The sequence below is a fragment of the Idiotropiscis lumnitzeri genome, chromosome 7 (genome assembly GCF_059441095.1).
Source record: "Idiotropiscis lumnitzeri isolate Australia: NSW breed Sydney's pygmy pipehorse chromosome 7, RoL_Ilum_1.0, whole genome shotgun sequence".
NCBI lineage: Eukaryota > Metazoa > Chordata > Actinopteri > Syngnathiformes > Syngnathidae > Idiotropiscis > Idiotropiscis lumnitzeri.
Genome location: NC_142397.1, coordinates 21,201,206 through 21,226,892, shown reverse-complemented (window position 1 = coordinate 21,226,892; position 25,687 = coordinate 21,201,206). Strand labels below are relative to the sequence as shown.

At 43.6% G+C, this 25,687-nt stretch overlaps 22 non-coding genes across 22 annotated transcripts; all 22 read left to right on the top strand.

Annotated features, from left to right (window-relative positions):
- The first annotated feature begins 1,837 nt into the window (after positions 1-1,837).
- Positions 1,838-2,034, top strand: LOC148334134 (U2 spliceosomal RNA). The gene has a single exon (XR_015844509.1). It is a non-coding gene; the product is annotated as a U2 spliceosomal RNA (small nuclear RNA).
- A 658-nt stretch (positions 2,035-2,692) lies between these two features.
- LOC148334133 (U1 spliceosomal RNA) lies at positions 2,693-2,856 on the top strand. Its single transcript, XR_015844572.1, has one exon. It is a non-coding gene; the product is annotated as a U1 spliceosomal RNA (small nuclear RNA).
- Positions 2,857-3,544: 688 nt separating this feature from the next.
- On the top strand, positions 3,545-3,735 carry LOC148334132 (U2 spliceosomal RNA). Its single transcript, XR_015844487.1, has one exon. It is a non-coding gene; the product is annotated as a U2 spliceosomal RNA (small nuclear RNA).
- Positions 3,736-4,393: 658 nt separating this feature from the next.
- Positions 4,394-4,557, top strand: LOC148334131 (U1 spliceosomal RNA). Its single transcript, XR_015844377.1, has one exon. It is a non-coding gene; the product is annotated as a U1 spliceosomal RNA (small nuclear RNA).
- Positions 4,558-5,245: 688 nt separating this feature from the next.
- On the top strand, positions 5,246-5,436 carry LOC148334130 (U2 spliceosomal RNA). The gene has a single exon (XR_015844486.1). It is a non-coding gene; the product is annotated as a U2 spliceosomal RNA (small nuclear RNA).
- A 658-nt stretch (positions 5,437-6,094) lies between these two features.
- LOC148334129 (U1 spliceosomal RNA) lies at positions 6,095-6,258 on the top strand. Its single transcript, XR_015844570.1, has one exon. It is a non-coding gene; the product is annotated as a U1 spliceosomal RNA (small nuclear RNA).
- A 688-nt stretch (positions 6,259-6,946) lies between these two features.
- On the top strand, positions 6,947-7,137 carry LOC148334128 (U2 spliceosomal RNA). Its single transcript, XR_015844414.1, has one exon. It is a non-coding gene; the product is annotated as a U2 spliceosomal RNA (small nuclear RNA).
- A 658-nt stretch (positions 7,138-7,795) lies between these two features.
- LOC148334127 (U1 spliceosomal RNA) lies at positions 7,796-7,959 on the top strand. The gene has a single exon (XR_015844373.1). It is a non-coding gene; the product is annotated as a U1 spliceosomal RNA (small nuclear RNA).
- Positions 7,960-13,918: 5,959 nt separating this feature from the next.
- LOC148334126 (U2 spliceosomal RNA) lies at positions 13,919-14,102 on the top strand. The gene has a single exon (XR_015844504.1). It is a non-coding gene; the product is annotated as a U2 spliceosomal RNA (small nuclear RNA).
- Positions 14,103-14,760: 658 nt separating this feature from the next.
- On the top strand, positions 14,761-14,924 carry LOC148334125 (U1 spliceosomal RNA). Its single transcript, XR_015844569.1, has one exon. It is a non-coding gene; the product is annotated as a U1 spliceosomal RNA (small nuclear RNA).
- Positions 14,925-15,612: 688 nt separating this feature from the next.
- LOC148334124 (U2 spliceosomal RNA) lies at positions 15,613-15,803 on the top strand. Its single transcript, XR_015844437.1, has one exon. It is a non-coding gene; the product is annotated as a U2 spliceosomal RNA (small nuclear RNA).
- A 658-nt stretch (positions 15,804-16,461) lies between these two features.
- Positions 16,462-16,625, top strand: LOC148334123 (U1 spliceosomal RNA). The gene has a single exon (XR_015844568.1). It is a non-coding gene; the product is annotated as a U1 spliceosomal RNA (small nuclear RNA).
- A 688-nt stretch (positions 16,626-17,313) lies between these two features.
- LOC148334122 (U2 spliceosomal RNA) lies at positions 17,314-17,504 on the top strand. Its single transcript, XR_015844436.1, has one exon. It is a non-coding gene; the product is annotated as a U2 spliceosomal RNA (small nuclear RNA).
- Positions 17,505-18,162: 658 nt separating this feature from the next.
- LOC148334121 (U1 spliceosomal RNA) lies at positions 18,163-18,326 on the top strand. The gene has a single exon (XR_015844567.1). It is a non-coding gene; the product is annotated as a U1 spliceosomal RNA (small nuclear RNA).
- A 688-nt stretch (positions 18,327-19,014) lies between these two features.
- Positions 19,015-19,205, top strand: LOC148334120 (U2 spliceosomal RNA). Its single transcript, XR_015844494.1, has one exon. It is a non-coding gene; the product is annotated as a U2 spliceosomal RNA (small nuclear RNA).
- Positions 19,206-19,863: 658 nt separating this feature from the next.
- On the top strand, positions 19,864-20,027 carry LOC148334119 (U1 spliceosomal RNA). Its single transcript, XR_015844566.1, has one exon. It is a non-coding gene; the product is annotated as a U1 spliceosomal RNA (small nuclear RNA).
- A 688-nt stretch (positions 20,028-20,715) lies between these two features.
- On the top strand, positions 20,716-20,906 carry LOC148334118 (U2 spliceosomal RNA). The gene has a single exon (XR_015844435.1). It is a non-coding gene; the product is annotated as a U2 spliceosomal RNA (small nuclear RNA).
- A 658-nt stretch (positions 20,907-21,564) lies between these two features.
- On the top strand, positions 21,565-21,728 carry LOC148334117 (U1 spliceosomal RNA). Its single transcript, XR_015844317.1, has one exon. It is a non-coding gene; the product is annotated as a U1 spliceosomal RNA (small nuclear RNA).
- Positions 21,729-22,416: 688 nt separating this feature from the next.
- LOC148334116 (U2 spliceosomal RNA) lies at positions 22,417-22,607 on the top strand. Its single transcript, XR_015844496.1, has one exon. It is a non-coding gene; the product is annotated as a U2 spliceosomal RNA (small nuclear RNA).
- A 658-nt stretch (positions 22,608-23,265) lies between these two features.
- LOC148334115 (U1 spliceosomal RNA) lies at positions 23,266-23,429 on the top strand. The gene has a single exon (XR_015844328.1). It is a non-coding gene; the product is annotated as a U1 spliceosomal RNA (small nuclear RNA).
- A 688-nt stretch (positions 23,430-24,117) lies between these two features.
- LOC148334114 (U2 spliceosomal RNA) lies at positions 24,118-24,308 on the top strand. Its single transcript, XR_015844434.1, has one exon. It is a non-coding gene; the product is annotated as a U2 spliceosomal RNA (small nuclear RNA).
- A 658-nt stretch (positions 24,309-24,966) lies between these two features.
- On the top strand, positions 24,967-25,130 carry LOC148334113 (U1 spliceosomal RNA). Its single transcript, XR_015844565.1, has one exon. It is a non-coding gene; the product is annotated as a U1 spliceosomal RNA (small nuclear RNA).
- The last annotated feature ends 557 nt before the right edge of the window (positions 25,131-25,687 follow it).

The window sequence follows — 25,687 nt, the reverse complement described above, 5'->3', positions numbered from 1 at the left end:
ACCTGACAAAAGCAGTCCAAATTAACTGCGGTGTCCGTCAGGGTTGTCCTTTATCTGCACTCCTCTATGTCCTGTGCATAGAACCGCTGGCACAGATGTTGAGAAAGGATAAAATGATCAAGGGGGTTAACATTCCAGGTGGCGGGGGACTTACGACAAAATTTATTTTATATATGGACGATTTTAATATCCTGTGCTCAGACCTTTTATCTGTGACAAGGGCTTTGGACTTGACTGATTGGTATGGGAGGGCCTCTGGGTCAAAACTTAATAGAGCCAAGACACAAGCACAGTTTTATGGACCGTGGACATTGACAGAAAAGACAGGTTTACCCCTGACATTGACAAAAACTGACCAGAAAATACTCGGGATCAGATTTGGCAGGGAAGGGGGAGCAGAAGCAAGTTGGGGCGACGTGGTAGGGAAAGTGAGGAAAAGACTTGTTTTTTGGAGAATGAGGGAACTGACCATAGAGGGAAAAGTTTTAATCATAAAAGCAGTTATTCTACCATTGCTTTTATTAATCAGTTCTGTTTTTATCCCAACAAGAAGTATCCTTTTAGGTTTGGACCGGGCTATCTTTTACTTCATCTGGGGATCCAAGTGGGAGAGACTGAAGAGAGCAACAATGAAGATGAGCAGAGAAAAAGGGGGAAAAGGAGTGCCGGACCTCCAGCTCTTCTTGGGAAGCAGATATGTGGCCCTGCACTTCCAAACTGCACTAGAGGCCTCAAGCGCTCAAAAAGCTCGAGCAATGTCAAGATTCTGGATGGGATCTTACCTCCGGAAATTAAGACTCATCCCTAGCGATCAAAGACTGCCTGTGTCTTTTATCCTGCCGCCTGCCTATTCTTTTATAAAAGTTTTTTTAAGGAATTTTAAACTAGAAAATCAAGAATGCCATGTTTTAAAAAACCACAGATCTCTCATCTCTGTTGTGCAGGAGCGGGAAACGGTATGTCCAGTGCGCGGGCTTGCATTCGGCGAGCCCACAACTGTTTGGCGCAATGTAAACCATCCCGCCCTCCCAAACAAACTTCGGGACCTGTCATGGATGGCGGCGCACGAAATCCTCCCAGTCAGGTACGTTATGCACTCCCGAGGCATGGCAGCGCACTCAAACTGCCCCCGACCTGGTTGTGGCGCCCAAGAGTCGGTGAGGCACCTCCTCTGGGAGTGCAGTGCTGCCACGGACCTGTGGGCGACAGCCGGCCACCTGCAATTCCCGGACTTGCCAGCAAGGGAGGTCCTCAATGCACAATTCGTGCTCTATGGGGTGGGCCCAATGACGAACACAAGAGAACATTTTGCAAAGCAGTGGCTCACCCTTGCCGCCATCAAAGACGCCATTTGGACCTCCAGAAACTTGCTGGTAAGGAGGCACAGACAGACCACCCCTGTGGCTGTGCTCCGAATGGCAGCGGCTACTCTGAGCTGCCTGCGGCAAGCCAAGGACACAGTCACCAAGAAGAGTCGTCTGTGCCCGCCCGGAGGAGGGAACCGGAGCCCACAGGGAAGGTCCTGGCAGCGACGGCCTGGCTCCTCGGGAGAGAGTGGAGAGATGCAACACCTCTGAGGAACTCCTTGAAGCATCCTGGCAGGTTTTATCTGTCTGGACTCTGTTTGAGAGGGTGGGATGAAGTCCCACTTCGTAAGGCGATACTACGCTCCTGCACAACAGAGGTTGAAGTGCTTTTTTTAACAATTGCTTTTTAAAAAATATTGTCTAGATGTATTTTAAAAACATTTTACCTTACACCTCTATGTCAAACATGCTGCTTTTTTAACACGTTACCACAGAACTAAGGTTGTGCTCCATGTTGGAGAGATGTGAACATCAATGTCTACAGTAACAATAAAAATTTTGCAAAAGAAAAAAATCTGTTCTTATCAGTTTAATATCTGATACGTTCCCTATTTGGGGACCATATATTAAATTGATTTTTGGAACTGGGAGATGGAATAGGGGCTTGCTCCGTCCATTCCACGCATCGACCTGGTATTGCAGTACCGCCAGGAGCGGTGCACCCACCTCTGCTGGTCACAATGAATTTGTTGCTGGATGTTTCCATTCTATGTAGTTCTGTGGGAGAACGAAGAAACCCTTTAAGCAGCTGTCGTGTTTCTCAAAGGCTGTCTCTTGTTTTTGAGACTTTCACCGAATACCATGTCATGCTGCGGCTTAAAGGACATTCTTTCATTGAAGAAAGCGTCGTCTTGCTCCGTTATTGAGGGAACATGCGGTGGGTGGTCATATAAATAATGGTTTCAAATATAGATCATATAAATTTCCTATAAAGTTATAATATTGGCGCTTGGCTAATCAAAAACGTAAATAAGTAAAGTTTTGTAAAGGAGTTTGAATTGTTACACCGCTACATGTTCCTGACCACACAAAGAAACAGGAAATGAGTGCTAGAAAGGCGTGGGGCAGGGTCAATTCAATTCTCGCTTTGAATTCTTGTTAGAATTTAAGCAAGGCGTGATGGGAATGTTTTTGCTGATTCTTTTGACCTCATTCACAAATATTTACTTAATGCAAGTCTAAAAGAGACTACTTAAATTAATGTACGTGTCATGCATCATCCAGCGTGTATGTGTGCGCATGCGATCACACGTGCGTTGCAATCGGGCCCGTGACTGAAGATGGTGTGGGTGCTTAACCTTTTGGCCTGGCAATGTGTACATCTCATACTTACCTGGCAGGGGAGATACCATGATCACGAAGGTGGTTCACCCAGGGTGAGGCTCAGCCATTGCACTCCGGCTGTACTGACCCCTGCGAATTCCCCAAATGTGGGAATCTCGACTGCACAATTTCTGACAGTGGGGGACTGCGTTCGCGCTCTCCCCTGATTTCTGATGGTAATGACAATGAAATAAAATCATTCATGTCACTTAGTGAGCACGGTATCATGCTGATTTGTCAACATGCGATAAATAGTTAGCTTCTTTCGCAGTTGACAAATTACTGTCATTCACCTCCACACAAGTGGTGGCGCTAGCAAGTGACAATGTCAATTGGGAAGCAGGAAGTGCGTGTAAACGAAAAGATCTCGGTTTTTTAGTCTGTTTAGGACTGTTTTACATGGTTACACGGCATGAAGTTAGCGCAGAATTCATATTGGTCCGATATGGATCACGTGACAGGCGAGCGATTTCCTAACTTTCTTTTCACTTAGAGGAGGAAAAGCAACACAATTGTCCTCTTACGATCCGCAATACGTTTTATTAGATTCTTGAAATTCGCACGTCGGACTATTTAACCCTTTAAGAGCATTGCGATGCCAGTAAATGGAATACTTCTATTGCTGTTTCCAATTGGTCCACTTTGGGTCACATGGACTACAGTACCCAGCAATTGCTCAGCTTTTGTTTCGTTCGCAGGCTGGCAAGCAACACAGTTGGTCTCGTTTTCAGCTAAAAATGTGTGAGTTTGATGTTTGGCATGTAAATGGTTTGTTGTGATCATTTTACATTGGTCACCGTCACTGTTGCTCGGAATGTCGAGAATCAAGTCGCCCCCTGTGTCAGTTTGCTGATATCGCTTCTCGGCCTTTTGGCTAAGATCAAGTGTAGTATCTGTTCTTATCAGTTTAATATCTGATACGTTCCCTATTTGGGGACCATATATTAAATTGATTTTTGGAACTGGGAGATGCAATAGGGGCTTGCTCCGTCCATTCCACGCATTGACCTGGTATTGCAGTACCGCCAGGAGCGGTGCACCCACCTCTGCTGGTCACAATGAATTTCTTGCTGGATGTTTCCATTCTATGTAGTTCTGTGGGAAAACGAAGAAACCCTTTAAACAGCTGTCGTGTTTCTCAAAGGCTGTCTCTTGTTTTAGAGACTTTCACCGAATACCATGTCATACTGCGGCTTAAAGGACATTCTTTCATTGAAGAAAGCGTCGTCTTGCTCCGTTATTGAGGGAACATGCGGTGGGTGGTCATATAAATAATGGTTTCAAATATAGATCATATAAATTTCCTATAAAGTTATAATATTGGCGCTTGGCTAATCAAAAACGTAAATAAGTAAAGTTTTGTAAAGGAGTTTGAATTGTTACACCGCTACATGTTCCTGACCACACAAAGAAACAGGAAATGAGTGCTCGAAAGGCGTGGGGCAGGGTCAATTCAATTCTCGCTTTGAATTCTTGTTAGAATTTAAGCAAGGCGTGATGGGAATGTTTTTGCTGATTCTTTTGACCTCATTCACAAATATTTACTTAATGCAAGTCTAAAAGCGACTACTTAAATTAATGTACGTGTCATGCATCATCCAGCGTGTATGTGTGTGCATGCGATCACACGTGCGTTGCAATCGGGCCCGTGACTGAAGATGGTGTGGGTGCTTAACCTTTTGGCCTGGCAATGTGTACATCTCATACTTACCTGGCAGGGGAGATACCATGATCACGAAGGTGGTTCACCCAGGGTGAGGCTCAGCCATTGCACTTCGGCTGTACTGACCCCTGCGAATTCGCCAAATGTGGGAATCTCGACTGCACAATTTCTGACAGTGGGGGACTGCGTTCGCGCTCTCCCCTGATTTCTGATGGTAATGACAATGAAATAAAATCATTCATGTCACTTAGTGAGCACGGTATCATGCTGATTTGTCAACATGCGATAAATAGTTAGCTTCTTTCGCAGTTGACAAATTACTGTCATTCACCTCCACACAAGTGGTGGCGCTAGCAAGTGACAATGTCAATTGGGAAGCAGGAAGTGCGTGTAAACGAAAAGATCTCTGTTTTTTAGTCTGTTTAGGACTGTTTTACATGGTTACACGGCATGAAGTTAGCGCAGAATTCATATTGGTCCGATATGGATCACGTGACAGGCGAGCGATTTCCTAACTTTCTTTTCACTTAGAGGAGGAAAAGCAACACAATTGTCCTCTTACGATCCGCAATACGTTTTATTAGATTCTTGAAATTCGCACGTCGGACTATTTAACCATTTAAGAGCATTGCGATGCCAGTAAATGGAATACTTCTATTGCTGTTTCCAATTGGTCCACTTTGGGTCACATGGACTACAGTACCCAGCAATTGCTCAGCTTTTGTTTCGTTCGCAGGCTGGCAAGCAACACAGTTGGTCTCGTTTTCAGCTAAAAATGTGTGAGTTTGATGTTTGGCATGTAAATGGTTTGTTGTGATCATTTTACATTGGTCACCGTCACTGTTGCTCGGAATGTCGAGAATCAAGTCGCCCCCTGTGTCAGTTTGCTGATATCGCTTCTCGGCCTTTTGGCTAAGATCAAGTGTAGTATCTGTTCTTATCAGTTTAATATCTGATACGTTCCCTATTTGGGGACCATATATTAAATTGATTTTTGGAACTGGGAGATGCAATAGGGGCTTGCTCCGTCCATTCCACGCATTGACCTGGTATTGCAGTACCGCCAGGAGCGGTGCACCCACCTCTGCTGGTCACAATGAATTTCTTGCTGGATGTTTCCATTCTATGTAGTTCTGTGGGAAAACGAAGAAACCCTTTAAACAGCTGTCGTGTTTCTCAAAGGCTGTCTCTTGTTTTAGAGACTTTCACCGAATACCATGTCATGCTGCGGCTTAAAGGACATTCTTTCATTGAAGAAAGCGTCGTCTTGCTCCGTTATTGAGGGAACATGCGGTGGGTGGTCATATAAATAATGGTTTCAAATATAGATCATATAAATTTCCTATAAAGTTATAATATTGGCGCTTGGCTAATCAAAAACGTAAATAAGTAAAGTTTTGTAAAGGAGTTTGAATTGTTACACCGCTACATGTTCCTGACCACACAAAGAAACAGGAAATGAGTGCTCGAAAGGCGTGGGGCAGGGTCAATTCAATTCTCGCTTTGAATTCTTGTTAGAATTTAAGCAAGGCGTGATGGGAATGTTTTTGCTGATTCTTTTGACCTCATTCACAAATATTTACTTAATGCAAGTCTAAAAGCGACTACTTAAATTAATGTACGTGTCATGCATCATCCAGCGTGTATGTGTGTGCATGCGATCACACGTGCGTTGCAATCGGGCCCGTGACTGAAGATGGTGTGGGTGCTTAACCTTTTGGCCTGGCAATGTGTACATCTCATACTTACCTGGCAGGGGAGATACCATGATCACGAAGGTGGTTCACCCAGGGTGAGGCTCAGCCATTGCACTCCGGCTGTACTGACCCCTGCGAATTCCCCAAATGTGGGAATCTCGACTGCACAATTTCTGACAGTGGGGGACTGCGTTCGCGCTCTCCCCTGATTTCTCATGGTAATGACAATGAAATAAAATCATTCATGTCACTTAGGGAGCACGGTATCATGCTTATTTGTCAACATGCGATAAATAGTTAGCTTCTTTCGCAGTTGACAAATTACTGTCATTCACCTCCACACAAGTGGTGGCGCTAGCAAGTGACAATGTCAATTGGGAAGCAGGAAGTGCGTGTAAACGAAAAGATCTCGGTTTTTTAGTCTGTTTAGGACTGTTTTACATGGTTACACGGCATGAAGTTAGCGCAGAATTCATATTGGTCCGATATGGATCACGTGACAGGCGAGCGATTTCCTAACTTTCTTTTCACTTAGAGGAGGAAAAGCAACACAATTGTCCTCTTACGATCCGCAATACGTTTTATTAGATTCTTGAAATTCGCACGTCGGACTATTTAACCATTTAAGAGCATTGCGATGCCAGTGAATGGAATACTTCTATTGCTGTTTCCAATTGGTCCACTTTGGGTCACATGGACTACAGTACCCAGCAATTGCTAAGCTTTTGTTTCGTTCGCAGGCTGGCAAGCAACACAGTTGGTCTCGTTTTCAGCTAAAAATGTGTGAGTTTGATGTTTGGCATGTAAATGGTTTGTTGTGATCATTTTACATTGGTCACCGTCACTGTTGCTCGGAATGTCGAGAATCAAGTCGCCCCCTGTGTCAGTTTGCTGATATCGCTTCTCGGCCTTTTGGCTAAGATCAAGTGTAGTATCTGTTCTTATCAGTTTAATATCTGATACGTTCCCTATTTGGGGACCATATATTAAATTGATTTTTGGAACTGGGAGATGGAATAGGGGCTTGCTCCATCCATTCCACGCATCGACCTGGTATTGCAGTACCGCCAGGAGCGGTGCACCCACCTCTGCTGGTCACAATGAATTTGTTGCTGGATGTTTCCATTCTATGTAGTTCTGTGGGAGAACGAAGAAACCCTTTAAGCAGCTGTCGTGTTTCTCAAAGGCTGTCTCTTGTTTTTGAGACTTTCACCGAATACCATGTCATGCTGCGGCTTAAAGGACATTCTTTCATTGAAGAAAGCGTCGTCTTGCTCCGTTATTGAGGGAACATGCGGTGGGTGGTCATATAAATAATGGTTTCAAATATAGATCATATAAATTTCCTATAAAGTTATAATATTGGCGCTTGGCTAATCAAAAACGTAAATAAGTAAAGTTTTGTAAAGGAGTTTGAATTGTTACACCGCTACATGTTCCTGACCACACAAAGAAACAGGAAATGAGTGCTAGAAAGGCGTGGGGCAGGGTCAATTCAATTCTCGCTTTGAATTCTTGTTAGAATTTAAGCAAGGCGTGATGGGAATGTTTTTGCTGATTCTTTTGACCTCATTCACAAATATTTACTTAATGCAAGTCTAAAAGAGACTACTTAAATTAATGTACGTGTCATGCATCATCCAGCGTGTATGTGTGTGCATGCGATCACACGTGCGTTGCAATCGGGCCCGTGACTGAAGATGGTGTGGGTGCTTAACCTTTTGGCCTGGCAATGTGTACATCTCATACTTACCTGGCAGGGGAGATACCATGATAACGAAGGTGGTTCACCCAGGGTGAGGCTCAGCCATTGCACTCCGGCTGTACTGACCCCTGCGAATTCCCCAAATGTGGGAATCTCGACTGCACAATTTCTGACAGTGGGGGACTGCGTTCGCGCTCTCCCCTGATTTCTGATGGTAATGACAATGACATAAAATCATTCATGTCACTTAGTGAGCACGGTATCATGCTTATTTGTCAACATGCGATAAATAGTTAGCTTCTTTCGCAGTTGACAAATTACTGTCATTCACCTCCACACAAGTGGTGGCGCTAGCAAGTGACAATGTCAATTGGGAAGCAGGAAGTGCGTGTAAACGAAAAGATCTCGGTTTTTTAGTCTGTTTAGGACTGTTTTACATGGTTACACGGCATGAAGTTAGCGCAGAATTCATATTGGTCCGATATGGATCACGTGACAGGCGAGCGATTTCCTAACTTTCTTTTCACTTAGAGGAGGAAAAGCAACACAATTGTCCTCTTACGATCCGCAATACGTTTTATTAGATTCTTGAAATTCGCACGTCGGACTATTTAACCATTTAAGAGCATTGCGATGCCAGTGAATGGAATACTTCTATTGCTGTTTCCAATTGGTCCACTTTGGGTCACATGGACTACAGTACCCAGCAATTGCTAAGCTTTTGTTTCGTTCGCAGGCTGGCAAGCAACACAGTTGGTCTCGTTTTCAGCTAAAAATGTGTGAGTTTGATGTTTGGCATGTAAATGGTTTGTTGTGATCATTTTACATTGGTCACCGTCACTGTTGCTCGGAATCGCTTCTCGGCCTTTTGGCTAAGACTGCGATCACCTCCTTTGGGCGTGTTGGTTCTATACCTGCTGTGGTATAGGACTTATTCATTGGGGGATATATCAGCTGTTGCTTATTGTTGATAATAACCTTTGTATTTTCAGTTATCCGACTAAGGTAAGTAAATATAAACTAGTATTTGTTATTATTTATTATCTACGTCCTGTGGTTCTCCGGCTATGTCGGCCACCCATGCCGGCATGCGGAGGCACCACAGTGTACGTTTTACTTTCAAGGAAGTTAATGGAGAGGTCCTGGTAATGTCCAGACTGGACTTTTCCAGGAAACTTATCCAACAGACCTTGGAATTTAATGCTAATGACCTGAACTGTATCATAACGTTGCCTTTTAGCAAAGGTTTTGATGTTAGTTTCAGCTCTGCTCTAAATCATCGCGAATTTTGGCTTCGTTATGAAGAGGTAAAAGCCCAGTTTTCTGCGTTCAATGTGGAAAAACTGACTGATAATGCTGCTAAAACAGTTATTGTCAGAATGTTTAATGAGACAGTGAATGCAGATGACATTTGTTTTTGGCTGGGTAGATATTGCACGGTGAAAGGCCAGGCTATGAAAGTGAGAGTTGAGGATGGCATCTGGAACTGTGCCTGGCGGGTACCCATTCAACAATGGCAGGACCCCCAGGGCTTCCAGGGCCTGAAACATCTCCCATCAATGATAGTCCTGGGTGAAAACCGGGGCTACATACACTACCAGGGTCAACCCAAGCTCTGCCGCAAGTGTGGTGAGCATGGACACCTGGCAGAAGCATGTCAGCAGATAATTTGTGGAAAATGCAGAGTAATTGGGCATACTTTTGAAGAATGCACCAATGGCAGAAAGTGCAATCTCTGTGGGGAATCAAACCACCTCTACAGAAATTGTCCGAAATCATTTGCCAACAAATTGAAGGCTGGGAAAGAAATGGTACTGCTAAATGAAATTGAAATGGACAAACAACCAAAAGACACACCGGAAAATTCAAATCTCCCTCCAAAACCTGTCATTGGTGGAGAGGGAACAGGTGAGGAGGTGGAAGGGGAGGGGCATATGTTGACTACACCAATGGGGAGTTCAGAAGAAAGTTGCATGTTGCCACAAATGCCCACAACCGAATCGAGCAAAACCAACATGGAAGACCAGACTAGTAGTGAACTCAGCGAAATTCCTTGTACACAAAAAATTAAACGACTAGCATCTGAGCGGTCTTCTGAGTCTCCATTGACCTTAGAGAAGAGGGGAAAGCCCGGGAGCTCAGAGAGCGACGTGGAAGAGCACAGGGTTTTTCCTTGCAACTCACCAAACGAGCTGTCTTTTTTGAACATAGTACTACAATCAACGCCCAAAAACCATAACACAATGAATTTAAGATTGCGAGAAAGACCATCACCAAGACTCCCGAATCCTACACCTATTGCTCAGGTGAAGGAAGAACTCCGGTCTCAAGAAATTACCTAATTGATTAGTTTTAAAGAGCTTCCTCCTTTTGATACCCTGTTTTGTAGTCCTCCATTTTAAATCATATCTTTAACTCTCACCTTCTCGACTATAAACGTTAGAAGTGTGAAATCAAAGACTCGTGCTCAGAGCGTATTGTCCTTCTTAAAAACTCTTAAGTCTGATGTGTTTTTAATGCAAGAATGTGGTATTCCCTTTTTAAAAAATTATAAGCAGTGGGAGGAAATGTGGCCACACCCATCTTTATGGAGTGGGTCGAACGAAAACCGCAACGATGGAGTGGCCATTTTAATAAACAACACTCGAATTGCAATTAAAGGTAGCACGGTTTTAATAGATGGACGAGCACTTTTAGCACACCTAACCTTCATGGGAAAGGGTTTTAACCTTTTAAATATTTACGGTCCAAATGAAAAACACGACAGGTATGAACTTTTAGAGAACTTGCAGTGTCACATGCTCGGTCGTGCACCCTTTATTATGGGAGGAGATTTTAACTGTGTTTTAAGCAGAAATGATAAAAGAGGAGCTGGGGAGGATTTTAAAGTTGATAAAACATCTGTTTTACTGAAGGACATGTGCCGGGTTTTTAAATTAGATGATTGTTTTAAAACCATACATCCAAGAGAGGAGGGTTTTACATGGTTTAGCGGAGATAGCAGCAAAGCCTCTCGCATTGACTATTTATTTACACGGGGTTGGCCACCAACTGATGCGAGATTAACCCCTGTCTTCTTCTCAGACCACCTCTCACTTTCTTGCAACCTGTCAATCCCATCTGGTTTGACAGTCGGCAGAGGCCTCTGGAGGCTCAACTGTTCCCTTCTTGAAGACGAAGTCCTGGTGAACAAATACAGGGAGCAGTACAAAAATTGGCAAACGCTCCAAGACCTGTTTGAATCACGAGCACAATGGTGGGAAATGATAAAGTTAAGAACCCAGACCTTTTTTAGAGAAGCAGGAAGAGAGAAGAAAAAGAAGGAAATGAAACATATGTTAGGACTACAAAAAAGACTACAAAGGTATTTTAACCTCTCACAAAAGGGTATCAATTTTAATGAGGAAATTAAACAGATTAAAAATAAATTGAGGCTTTTAGCAGACATCAAAAGTAAAGGTGTAATACTAAGGAGTAAAGAAAAGGAGATAGAGGAAGGAGAAAAATGTACAAGGTACTTTTTTAAAAGAATTATGAACAAGAGTGGGGGTATTTTTAAGTTGCGAAAAGTAAATGGTGCTATAACAGAAATAAGCAGTGAAATAAAAGAGACAGTGGAAAGCTACTACCAGAAACTGTATGACAGGAAAGAGATTCAACCTGAGACAACGTCGGAAGTATTGAATTTTATTGAGAAAACAGTGACTGATAAAGTGCTTTTAACGCGCGATTTTACTCAAGAGGAATTAAACAAATGCATAAAACAATTTAAGAAAGCAAAAGCTCCGGGTGAGGACGGACTCTGCCTGGAATTTTATTTGACTTTTTGGGACATTATAGCACCGGATTTAATCACTGTTTTTAATGAATTTGACAAAACAAGCCGACTACCAGACAGTTTTAGAGTAGGGATAGTGACACTACATCACAAGAAGGGAGACAAGGCGGACCTGGACAACTGGCGACCTATCACGCTTTTAAATGTTGATTGCAAACTTTTTAGTAAACTTTTAGCTACACGCATGTCTGTTTTTATGGGCGAATTGATCAACCCGGATCAAACCTGTGCCATCGCGGGGAGGAAGATCACGGACAGCCTCATGCTGATCCGTGACACCATCTGTTATGCGAGAGACAGAAATATGCGGCTAGTAGTCCTAAATTTAGATTTTGAGAAAGCGTTTGACCGAATCTCGCACCGGTACCTCTTTAGAGTACTGCAAAAATGGGGTTTTCCCGAAAGGTATATAGCGTGGGTGGGATTGCTGTACCGGGATATTAGCAGTAGATTTGTGGTTAATGGGGACCTGACAAAAGCAGTCCAAATTAACTGCGGTGTCCGTCAGGGTTGTCCTTTATCTGCACTCCTCTATGTCCTATGCATAGAACCGCTGGCACAGATGTTGAGAAAGGATAAAATGATCAAGGGGGTTAACATTCCAGGTGGCGGGGGACTTACGACAAAATGTATTTTATATATGGACGATTTTAATATCCTGTGCTCAGACCTTTTATCTGTGACAAGGGCTTTGGACTTGACTGATTGGTATGGGAGGGCCTCTGGGTCAAAACTTAATAGAGCCAAGACACAAGCACAGTTTTATGGACCGTGGACATTGACAGAAAAGACAGGTTTACCCCTGACATTGACAAAAACTGACCAGAAAATACTCGGGATCAGATTTGGCAGGGAAGGGGGAGGAGAAGCAAGTTGGGGCGACGTGGTAGGGAAAGTGAGGAAAAGACTTGTTTTTTGGAGAATGAGGGAACTGACCATAGAGGGAAAAGTTTTAATCATAAAAGCAGTTATTCTACCATTGCTTTTATTAATCAGTTCTGTTTTTATCCCAACAAGAAGTATCCTTTTAGGTTTGGACCGGGCTATCTTTTACTTCATCTGGGGATCCAAGTGGGAGAGACTGAAGAGAGCAACAATGAAGATGAGCAGAGAAAAAGGGGGAAAAGGAGTGCCGGACCTCCAGCTCTTCTTGGGAAGCAGATATGTGGCCCTGCACTTCCAAACTGCACTAGAGGCCTCAAGCGCTCAAAAAGCTCGAGCAATGTCAAGATTCTGGATGGGATCTTACCTCCGGAAATTAAGACTCATCCCTAGCGATCAAAGACTGCCTGTGTCTTTTATCCTGCCGCCTGCCTATTCTTTTATAAAAGTTTTTTTAAGGAATTTTAAACTAGAAAATCAAGAATGCCATGTTTTAAAAAACCACAGATCTCTCATCTCTGTTGTGCAGGAGCGGGAAACGGTATGTCCAGTGCGCGGGCTTGCATTCGGCGAGCCCACAACTGTTTGGCGCAATGTAAACCATCCCGCCCTCCCAAACAAACTTCGGGACCTGTCATGGATGGCGGCGCACGAAATCCTCCCAGTCAGGTACGTTATGCACTCCCGAGGTATGGCAGCGCACTCAAACTGCCCCCGACCTGGTTGTGGCGCCCAAGAGTCGGTGAGGCACCTCCTCTGGGAGTGCAGTGCTGCCACGGACCTGTGGGCGACAGCCGGCCACCTGCAATTCCCGGACTTGCCAGCAAGGGAGGTCCTCAATGCACAATTCGTGCTCTATGGGGTGGGCCCAATGACGAACACAAGAGAACATTTTGCAAAGCAGTGGCTCACCCTTGCCGCCATCAAAGACGCCATTTGGACCTCCAGAAACTTGCTGGTAAGGAGGCACAGACAGACCACCCCTGTGGCTGTGCTCCGAATGGCAGCGGCTACTCTGAGCTGCCTGCGGCAAGCCAAGGACACAGTCACCAAGAAGAGTCGTCTGTGCCCGCCCGGAGGAGGGAACCGGAGCCCACAGGGAAGGTCCTGGCAGCGACGGCCTGGCTCCTCGGGACAGAGTGGAGAGATGCAACACCTCTGAGGAACTCCTTGAAGCATCCTGGCAGGTTTTATCTGTCTGGACTCTGTTTGAGAGGGTGGGATGAAGTCCCACTTCGTAAGGCGATACTACGCTCCTGCACAACAGAGGTTGAAGTGCTTTTTTTAACAATTGCTTTTTAAAAAATATTGTCTAGATGTATTTTAGATACATTTTACCTTACACCTCTATGTCAAACATGCTGCTTTTTTAACACGTTACCACAGAACTAAGGTTGTGCTCCATGTTGGAGAGATGTGAACATCAATGTCTACAGTAACAATAAAAATTTTGCAAAAGAAAAAAAGAAAAAAATCTGTTCTTATCAGTTTAATATCTGATACGTTCCCTATTTGGGGACCATATATTAAATTGATTTTTGGAACTGGGAGATGGAATAGGGGCTTGCTCCGTCCATTCCACGCATCGACCTGGTATTGCAGTACCGCCAGGAGCGGTGCACCCACCTCTGCTGGTCACAATGAATTTGTTGCTGGATGTTTCCATTCTATGTAGTTCTGTGGGAAAACGAAGAAACCCTTTAAGCAGCTGTCGTGTTTCTCAAAGGCTGTCTCTTGTTTTAGAGACTTTCACCGAATACCATGTCATGCTGCGGCTTAAAGGACATTCTTTCATTGAAGAAAGCGTCGTCTTGCTCCGTTATTGAGGGAACATGCGGTGGGTGGTCATATAAATAATGGTTTCAAATATAGATCATATAAATTTCCTATAAAGTTATAATATTGGCGCTTGGCTAATCAAAAACGTAAATAAGTAAAGTTTTGTAAAGGAGTTTGAATTGTTACACCGCTACATGTTCCTGACCACACAAAGAAACAGGAAATGAGTGCTAGAAAGGCGTGGGGCAGGGTCAATTCAATTCTCGCTTTGAATTCTTGTTAGAATTTAAGCAAGGCGTGATGGGAATGTTTTTGCTGATTCTTTTGACCTCATTCACAAATATTTACTTAATGCAAGTCTAAAAGAGACTACTTAAATTAATGTACGTGTCATGCATCATCCAGCGTGTATGTGTGTGCATGCGATCACACGTGCGTTGCAATCGGGCCCGTGACTGAAGATGGTGTGGGTGCTTAACCTTTTGGCCTGGCAATGTGTACATCTCATACTTACCTGGCAGGGGAGATACCATGATCACGAAGGTGGTTCACCCAGGGTGAGGCTCAGCCATTGCACTCCGGCTGTACTGACCCCTGCGAATTCCCCAAATGTGGGAATCTCGACTGCACAATTTCTGACAGTGGGGGACTGCGTTCGCGCTCTCCCCTGATTTCTGATGGTAATGACAATGACATAAAATCATTCATGTCACTTAGTGAGCACGGTATCATGCTTATTTGTCAACATGCGATAAATAGTTAGCTTCTTTCGCAGTTGACAAATTACTGTCATTCACCTCCACACAAGTGGTGGCGCTAGCAAGTGACAATGTCAATTGGGAAGCAGGAAGTGCGTGTAAACGAAAAGATCTCGGTTTTTTAGTCTGTTTAGGACTGTTTTACATGGTTACACGGCATGAAGTTAGCGCAGAATTCATATTGGTCCGATATGGATCACGTGACAGGCGAGCGATTTCCTAACTTTCTTTTCACTTAGAGGAGGAAAAGCAACACAATTGTCCTCTTACGATCCGCAATACGTTTTATTAGATTCTTGAAATTCGCACGTCGGACTATTTAACCATTTAAGAGCATTGCGATGCCAGTGAATGGAATACTTCTATTGCTGTTTCCAATTGGTCCACTTTGGGTCACATGGACTACAGTACCCAGCAATTGCTAAGCTTTTGTTTCGTTCGCAGGCTGGCAAGCAACACAGTTGGTCTCGTTTTCAGCTAAAAATGTGTGAGTTTGATGTTTGGCATGTAAATGGTTTGTTGTGATCATTTTACATTGGTCACCGTCACTGTTGCTCGGAATGTCGAGAATCAAGTCGCCCCCTGTGTCAGTTTGCTGATATCGCTTCTCGGCCTTTTGGCTAAGATCAAGTGTAGTATCTGTTCTTATCAGTTTAATATCTGATACGTTCCCTATTTGGGGACCATATATTAAATTGATTTTTGGAACTGGGAGATGGAATAGGGGCTTGCTCCGTCCATTCCACGCATCGACCTGGTATTGCAGTACCGCCAGGAGCGGTGCACCCACCTCTGCTGGTCACAATGAATTTGTTGCTGGATGTTTCCATTCTATGTAGTTCTGTGGGAGAACGAAGAAACCCTTTAAGCAGCTGGCGTGTTTCTCAAAGGCTGTCTCTTGTTTTTGAGACTTACACCGAATACCATGTCATGCTGCGGCTTAAAGGACATTCTTTCATTGAAGAAAGCGTCGTCTTGCTCTGTTATTGAGGGAACATGCGGTGGGTGGTCATATAAATAATGGTTTCAAATATAGATCATATAAATTTCCTATAAAGTTATAATATTGGCGCTTGGCTAATCAAAAACGTAAATAAGTAAAGTTTTGTAAAGGAGTTTGAATTGTTACACCGCTACATGTTCCTGACCACACAAAGAAACAGGAAATGAGTGCTAGAAAGGCGTGGGGCAGGGTCAATTCAATTCTCGCTTTGAATTCTTGTTAGAATTTAACCAAGGCGTGATGGGAATGTTTTTGCTGATTCTTTTGACCTCATTCACAAATATTTACTTAATGCAAGTCTAAAAGAGACTACTTAAATTAATGTACGTGTCATGCATCATCCAGCGTGTATGTGTGTGCATGCGATCACACGTGCGTTGCAATCGGGCCCGTGACTGAAGATGGTGTGGGTGCTTAACCTTTTGGCCTGGCAATGTGTACATCTCATACTTACCTGGCAGGGGAGATACCATGATCACGAAGGTGGTTCACCCAGGGTGAGGCTCAGCCATTGCACTCCGGCTGTACTGACCCCTGCGAATTCCCCAAATGTGGGAATCTCGACTGCACAATTTCTGACAGTGGGGGACTGCGTTCGCGCTCTCCCCTGATTTCTGATGGTAATGACAATGAAATAAAATCATTCATGTCACTTAGGGAGCACGGTATCATGCTTATTTGTCAACATGCGATAAATAGTTAGCTTCTTTCGCAGTTGACAAATTACTGTCATTCACCTCCACACAAGTGGTGGCGCTAGCAAGTGACAATGTCAATTGGGAAGCAGGAAGTGCGTGTAAACGAAAAGATCTCGGTTTTTTAGTCTGTTTAGGACTGTTTTACATGGTTACACGGCATGAAGTTAGCGCAGAATTCATATTGGTCCGATATGGATCACGTGACAGGCGAGCGATTTCCTAACTTTCTTTTCACTTAGAGGAGGAAAAGCAACACAATTGTCCTCTTACGATCCGCAATACGTTTTATTAGATTCTTGAAATTCGCACGTCGGACTATTTAACCATTTAAGAGCATTGCGATGCCAGTGAATGGAATACTTCTATTGCTGTTTCCAATTGGTCCACTTTGGGTCACATGGACTACAGTACCCAGCAATTGCTAAGCTTTTGTTTCGTTCGCAGGCTGGCAAGCAACACAGTTGGTCTCGTTTTCAGCTAAAAATGTGTGAGTTTGATGTTTGGCATGTAAATGGTTTGTTGTGATCATTTTACATTGGTCACCGTCACTGTTGCTCGGAATGTCGAGAATCAAGTCGCCCCCTGTGTCAGTTTGCTGATATCGCTTCTCGGCCTTTTGGCTAAGATCAAGTGTAGTATCTGTTCTTATCAGTTTAATATCTGATACGTTCCCTATTTGGGGACCATATATTAAATTGATTTTTGGAACTGGGAGATGGAATAGGGGCTTGCTCCGTCCATTCCACGCATCGACCTGGTATTGCAGTACCGCCAGGAGCGGTGCACCCACCTCTGCTGGTCACAATGAATTTCTTGCTGGATGTTTCCATTCTATGTAGTTCTGTGGGAAAACGAAGAAACCCTTTAAGCAGCTGTCGTGTTTCTCAAAGGCTGTCTCTTGTTTTAGAGACTTTCACCGAATACCATGTCATGCTGCGACTTAAAGGACATTCTTTCATTGAAGAAAGCGTCGTCTTGCTCCGTTATTGAGGGAACATGCGGTGGGTGGTCATATAAATAATGGTTTCAAATATAGATCATATAAATTTCCTATAAAGTTATAATATTGGCGCTTGGCTAATCAAAAACGTAAATAAGTAAAGTTTTGTAAAGGAGTTTGAATTGTTACACCGCTACATGTTCCTGACCACACAAAGAAACAGGAAATGAGTGCAAGAAAGGCGTGGGGCAGGGTCAATTCAATTCTCGCTTTGAATTCTTGTTAGAATTTAAGCAAGGCGTGATGGGAATGTTTTTGCTGATTCATTTGACCTCATTCACAAATATTTACTTAATGCAAGTCTAAAAGCGACTACTTAAATTAATGTACGTGTCATGCATCATCCAGCGTGTATGTGTGTGCATGCGATCACACGTGCCTTGCAATCGGGCCCGTGACTGAAGATGGTGTGGGTGCTTAACCTTTTGGCCTGGCAATGTGTACATCTCATACTTACCTGGCAGGGGAGATACCATGATCACGAAGGTGGTTCACCCAGGGTGAGGCTCAGCCATTGCACTCCGGCTGTACTGACCCCTGCGAATTCCCCAAATGTGGGAATCTCGACTGCACAATTTCTGACAGTGGGGGACTGCGTTCGCGCTCTCCCCTGATTTCTGATGGTAATGACAATGAAATAAAATCATTCATGTCACTTAGGGAGCACGGTATCATGCTTATTTGTCAACATGCGATAAATAGTTAGCTTCTTTCGCAGTTGACAAATTACTGTCATTCACCTCCACACAAGTGGTGGCGCTAGCAAGTGACAATGTCAATTGGGAAGCAGGAAGTGCGTGTAAACGAAAAGATCTCGGTTTTTTAGTCTGTTTAGGACTGTTTTACATGGTTACACGGCATGAAGTTAGCGCAGAATTCATATTGGTCCGATATGGATCACGTGACAGGCGAGCGATTTCCTAACTTTCTTTTCACTTAGAGGAGGAAAAGCAACACAATTGTCCTCTTACGATCCGCAATACGTTTTATTAGATTCTTGAAATTCGCACGTCGGACTATTTAACCATTTAAGAGCATTGCGATGCCAGTGAATGGAATACTTCTATTGCTGTTTCCAATTGGTCCACTTTGGGTCACATGGACTACAGTACCCAGCAATTGCTAAGCTTTTGTTTCGTTCGCAGGCTGGCAAGCAACACAGTTGGTCTCGTTTTCAGCTAAAAATGTGTGAGTTTGATGTTTGGCATGTAAATGGTTTGTTGTGATCATTTTACATTGGTCACCGTCACTGTTGCTCGGAATGTCGAGAATCAAGTCGCCCCCTGTGTCAGTTTGCTGATATCGCTTCTCGGCCTTTTGGCTAAGATCAAGTGTAGTATCTGTTCTTATCAGTTTAATATCTGATACGTTCCCTATTTGGGGACCATATATTAAATTGATTTTTGGAACTGGGAGATGGAATAGGGGCTTTCTCCGTCCATTCCACGCATCGACCTGGTATTGCAGTACCGCCAGGAGCGGTGCACCCACCTCTGCTGGTCACAATTAATTTGTTGCTGGATGTTTCCATTCTATGTAGTTCTGTGGGAGAACGAAGAAACCCTTTAAGCAGCTGTCGTGTTTCTCAAAGGCTGTCTCTTGTTTTTGAGACTTTCACCAAATACCATGTCATGCTGCGGCTTAAAGGACATTCTTTCATTGAAGAAAGCGTCGTCTTGCTCCGTTATTGAGGGAACATGCGGTGGGTGGTCATATAAATAATGGTTTCAAATATAGATCATATAAATTTCCTATAAAGTTATAATATTGGCGCTTGGCTAATCAAAAACGTAAATAAGTAAAGTTTTGTAAAGGAGTTTGAATTGTTACACCGCTACATGTTCCTGACCACACAAAGAAACAGGAAATGAGTGCTAGAAAGGCGTGGGGCAGGGTCAATTCAATTCTCGCTTTGAATTCTTGTTAGAATTTAAGCAAGGCGTGATGGGAATGTTTTTGCTGATTCTTTTGACCTCATTCACAAATATTTACTTAATGCAAGTCTAAAAGAGACTACTTAAATTAATGTACGTGTCATGCATCATCCAGCGTGTATGTGTGTGCATGCGATCACACGTGCGTTGCAATCGGGCCCGTGACTGAAGATGGTGTGGGTGCTTAACCTTTTGGCCTGGCAATGTGTACATCTCATACTTACCTGGCAGGGGAGATACCATGATCACGAAGGTGGTTCACCCAGGGTGAGGCTCAGCCATTGCACTCCGGCTGTACTGACCCCTGCGAATTCCCCAAATGTGGGAATCTCGACTGCACAATTTCTGACAGTGGGGGACTGCGTTCGCGCTCTCCCCTGATTTCTGATGGTAATGACAATGAAATATAATCATTCATGTCACTTAGTGAGCACGGTATCATGCTTATTTGTCAACATGCGATAAATAGTTAGCTTCTTTCGCAGTTGACAAATTACTGTCATTCACCTCCACACAAGTGGTGGCGCTAGCAAGTGACAATGTCAATTGGGAAGCAGGAAGTGCGTGTAAACGAAAAGATCTCGGATTTTTAGTCTGTTTAGGACTGTTTTACATGGTTATACGGCATGAAGTTAGCGCAGAATTCATATTGGTCCGATATGGATCACGTGACAGGCGAGCGATTTCCTAACTTTCTTTTCACTTAGAGGAGGAAAAGCAACACAATTGTCCTCTTACGATCCGCAATACGTTTTATTAGATTCTTGAAATTCGCACGTCGGACTATTTAACCATTTAATAGCATTGCGATGCCAGTGAATGGAATACTTCTATTGCTGTTTCCAATTGGTCCACTTTGGGTCACATGGACTACAGTACCCAGCAATTGCTAAGCTTTTGTTTCGTTCGCAGGCTGGCAAGCAACACAGTTGGTCTCGTTTTCAGCTAAAAATGTGTGAGTTTGATGTTTGGCATGTAAATGGTTTGTTGTGATCATTTTACATTGGTCACCGTCACTGTTGCTCGGAATGTCGAGAATCAAGTCGCCCCCTGTGTCAGTTTGCTGATATCGCTTCTCGGCCTTTTGGCTAAGATCAAGTGTAGTATCTGTTCTTATCAGTTTAATATCTGATACGTTCCCTATTTGGGGACCATATATTAAATTGATTTTTGGAACTGGGAGATGGAATAGGGGCTTGCTCCGTCCATTCCACGCATCGACCTGGTATTGCAGTACCGCCAGGAGCGGTGCACCCACCTCTGCTGGTCACAATGAATTTCTTGCTGGATGTTTCCATTCTATGTAGTTCTGTGGGAAAACGAAGAAACCCTTTAAGCAGCTGTCGTGTTTCTCAAAGGCTGTCTCTTGTTTTAGAGACTTTCACCGAATACCATGTCATGCTGCGACTTAAAGGACATTCTTTCATTGAAGAAAGCGTCGTCTTGCTCCGTTATTGAGGGAACATGCGGTGGGTGGTCATATAAATAATGGTTTCAAATATAGATCATATAAATTTCCTATAAAGTTATAATATTGGCGCTTGGCTAATCAAAAACGTAAATAAGTAAAGTTTTGTAAAGGAGTTTGAATTGTTACACCGCTACATGTTCCTGACCACACAAAGAAACAGGAAATGAGTGCTAGAAAGGCGTGGGGCAGGGTCAATTCAATTCTCGCTTTGAATTCTTGTTAGAATTTAAGCAAGGCGTGATGGGAATGTTTTTGCTGATTCTTTTGACCTCATTCACAAATATTTACTTAATGCAAGTCTAAAAGAGACTACTTAAATTAATGTACGTGTCATGCATCATCCAGCGTGTATGTGTGTGCATGCGATCACACGTGCGTTGCAATCGGGCCCGTGACTGAAGATGGTGTGGGTGCTTAACCTTTTGGCCTGGCAATGTGTACATCTCATACTTACCTGGCAGGGGAGATACCATGATCACGAAGGTGGTTCACCCAGGGTGAGGCTCAGCCATTGCACTTCGGCTGTACTGACCCCTGCGAATTCCCCAAATGTGGGAATCTCGACTGCACAATTTCTGACAGTGGGGGACTGCGTTCGCGCTCTCCCCTGATTTCTGATGGTTATGACAATGAAATAAAATCATTCATGTCACTTAGTGAGCACGGTATCATGCTTATTTGTCAACATGCGATAAATAGTTAGCTTCTTTCGCAGTTGACAAATTACTGTCATTCACCTCCACACAAGTGGTGGCGCTAGCAAGTGACAATGTCAATTGGGAAGCAGGAAGTGCGTGTAAACGAAAAGATCTCGGTTTTTTAGTCTGTTTAGGACTGTTTTACATGGTTACACGGCATGAAGTTAGCGCAGAATTCATATTGGTCCGATATGGATCACGTGACAGGCGAGCGATTTCCTAACTTTCTTTTCACTTAGAGGAGGAAAAGCAACACAATTGTCCTCTTACGATCCGCAATACGTTTTATTAGATTCTTGAAATTCGCACGTCGGACTATTTAACCATTTAAGAGCATTGCGATGCCAGTAAATGGAATACTTCTATTGCTGTTTCCAATTGGTCCACTTTGGGTCACATGGACTACAGTACCCAGCAATTGCTCAGCTTTTGTTTCGTTCGCAGGCTGGCAAGCAACACAGTTGGTCTCGTTTTCAGCTAAAAATGTGTGAGTTTGATGTTTGGCATGTAAATGGTTTGTTGTGATCATTTTACATTGGTCACCGTCACTGTTGCTCGGAATGTCGAGAATCAAGTCGCCCCCTGTGTCAGTTTGCTGATATCGCTTCTCGGCCTTTTGGCTAAGATCAAGTGTAGTATCTGTTCTTATCAGTTTAATATCTGATACGTTCCCTATTTGGGCACCATATATTAAATTGATTTTTGGAACTGGGAGATGGAATAGGGGCTTGCTCCGTCCATTCCACGCATCGACCTGGTATGGCAGTACCGCCAGGAGCGGTGCACCCACCTCTGCTGGTCACAATGAATTTGTTGCTGGATGTTTCCATTCTATGTAGTTCTGTGGGAAAACGAAGAAACCCTTTAAGCAGCTGTCGTGTTTCTCAAAGGCTGTCTCTTGTTTTTGAGACTTTCACCGAATACCATGTCATGCTGCGGCTTAAAGGACATTCTTTCATTGAAGAAAGCGTCGTCTTGCTCCGTTATTGAGGGAACATGCGATGGGTGGTCATATAAATAATGGTTTCAAATATAGATCATATAAATTTCCTATAAAGTTATAATATTGGCGCTTGGCTAATCAAAAACGTAAATAAGTAAAGTTTTGTAAAGGAGTTTGAATTGTTACACCGCTACATGTTCCTGACCACACAAAGAAACAGGAAATGAGTGCTAGAAAGGCGTGGGGCAGGGTCAATTCAATTCTCGCTTTGAATTCTTGTTAGAATTTAAGCAAGGCGTGATGGGAATGTTTTTGCTGATTCTTTTGACCTCATTCACAAATATTTACTTAATGCAAGTCTAAAAGAGACTACTTAAATTAATGTACGTGTCATGCATCATCCAGCGTGTATGTGTGTGCATGCGATCACACGTGCGTTGCAATCGGGCCCGTGACTGAAGATGGTGTGGGTGCTTAACCTTTTGGCCTGGCAATGTGTACATCTCATACTTACCTGGCAGGGGAGATACCATGATCACGAAGGTGGTTCACCCAGGGTGAGGCTCAGCCATTGCACTTCGGCTGTACTGACCCCTGCGAATTCCCCAAATGTGGGAATCTCGACTGCAAAATTTCTGACAGTGGGGGACTGCGTTCGCGCTCTCCCCTGATTTCTGATGGTTATGACAATGAAATAAAATCATTCATGTCACTTAGTGAGCACGGTATCATGCTTATTTGTCAACATGCGATAAATAGTTAGCTTCTTTCGCAGTTGACAAATTACTGTCATTCACCTCCACACAAGTGGTGGCGCTAGCAAGTGACAATGTCAATTGGGAAGCAGGAAGTGCGTGTAAACGAAAAGATCTCGGTTTTTTAGTCTGTTTAGGACTGTTTTACATGGTTACACGGCATGAAGTTAGCGCAGAATTCATATTGGTCCGATATGGATCACGTGACAGGCGAGCGATTTCCTAACTTTCTTTTCACTTAGAGGAGGAAAAGCAACACAATTGTCCTCTTACGATCCGCAATACGTTTTATTAGATTCTTGAAATTCGCACGTCGGACTATTTAACCATTTAAGAGCATTGCGATGCCAGTAAATGGAATACTTCTATTGCTGTTTCCAATTGGTCCACTTTGGGTCACATGGACTACAGTACCCAGCAATTGCTCAGCTTTTGTTTCGTTCGCAGGCTGGCAAGCAACACAGTTGGTCTCGTTTTCAGCTAAAAATGTGTGAGTTTGATGTTTGGCATGTAAATGGTTTGTTGTGATCATTTTACATTGGTCACCGTCACTGTTGCTCGGAATGTCGAGAATCAAGTCGCCCCCTGTGTCAGTTTGCTGATATCGCTTCTCGGCCTTTTGGCTAAGATCAAGTGTAGTATCTGTTCTTATCAGTTTAATATCTGATACGTTCCCTATTTGGGGACCATATATTAAATTGATTTTTGGAACTGGGAGATGGAATAGGGGCTTGCTCCGTCCATTCCACGCATCGACCTGGTATTGCAGTACCGCCAGGAGCGGTGCACCCACCTCTGCTGGTCACAATGAATTTGTTGCTGGATGTTTCCATTCTATGTAGTTCTGTGGGAAAACGAAGAAACCCTTTAAGCAGCTGTCGTGTTTCTCAAAGGCTGTCTCTTGTTTTTGAGACTTTCACCGAATACCATGTCATGCTGCGGCTTAAAGGACATTTTTTCATTGAAGAAAGCGTCGTCTTGCTCCGTTATTGAGGGAACATGCGGTGGGTGGTCATATAAATAATGGTTTCAAATATAGATAATATAAATTTCCTATAAAGTTATAATATTGGCGCTTGGCTAATCAAAAACGTAAATAAGTAAAGTTTTGTAAAGGAGTTTGAATTGTTACACCGCTACATGTTCCTGACCACACAAAGAAACAGGAAATGAGTGCTAGAAAGGCGTGGGGCAGGGTCAATTCAATTCTCGCTTTGAATTCTTGTTAGAATTTAAGCAAGGCGTGATGGGAATGTTTTTGCTGATTCTTTTGACCTCATTCACAAATATTTACTTAATGCAAGTCTAAAAGAGACTACTTAAATTAATGTACGTGTCATGCATCATCCAGCGTGTATGTGTGTGCATGCGATCACACGTGCGTTGCAATCGGGCCCGTGACTGAAGATGGTGTGGGTGCTTAACCTTTTGGCCTGGCAATGTGTACATCTCATACTTACCTGGCAGGGGAGATACCATGATCACGAAGGTGGTTCACCCAGGGTGAGGCTCAGCCATTGCACTCCGGCTGTACTGACCCCTGCGAATTCCCCAAATGTGGGAATCTCGACTGCACAATTTCTGACAGTGGGGGACTGCGTTCGCGCTCTCCCCTGATTTCTGATGGTTATGACAATGAAATAAAATCATTCATGTCACTTAGTGAGCACGGTATCATGCTTATTTGTCAACATGCGATAAATAGTTAGCTTCTTTCGCAGTTGACAAATTACTGTCATTCACCTCCACACAAGTGGTGGCGCTAGCAAGTGACAATGTCAATTGGGAAGCAGGAAGTGCGTGTAAACGAAAAGATCTCGGTTTTTTAGTCTGTTTAGGACTGTTTTACATGGTTACACGGCATGAAGTTAGCGCAGAATTCATATTGGTCCGATATGGATCACGTGACAGGCGAGCGATTTCCTAACTTTCTTTTCACTTCGAGGAGGAAAAGCAACACAATTGTCCTCTTACGATCCGCAATACGTTTTATTAGATTCTTGAAATTCGCACGTCGGACTATTTAACCATTTAAGAGCATTGCGATGCCAGTAAATGGAATACTTCTATTGCTGTTTCCAATTGGTCCACTTTGGGTCACATGGACTACAGTACCCAGCAATTGCTCAGCTTTTGTTTCGTTCGCAGGCTGGCAAGCAACACAGTTGGTCTC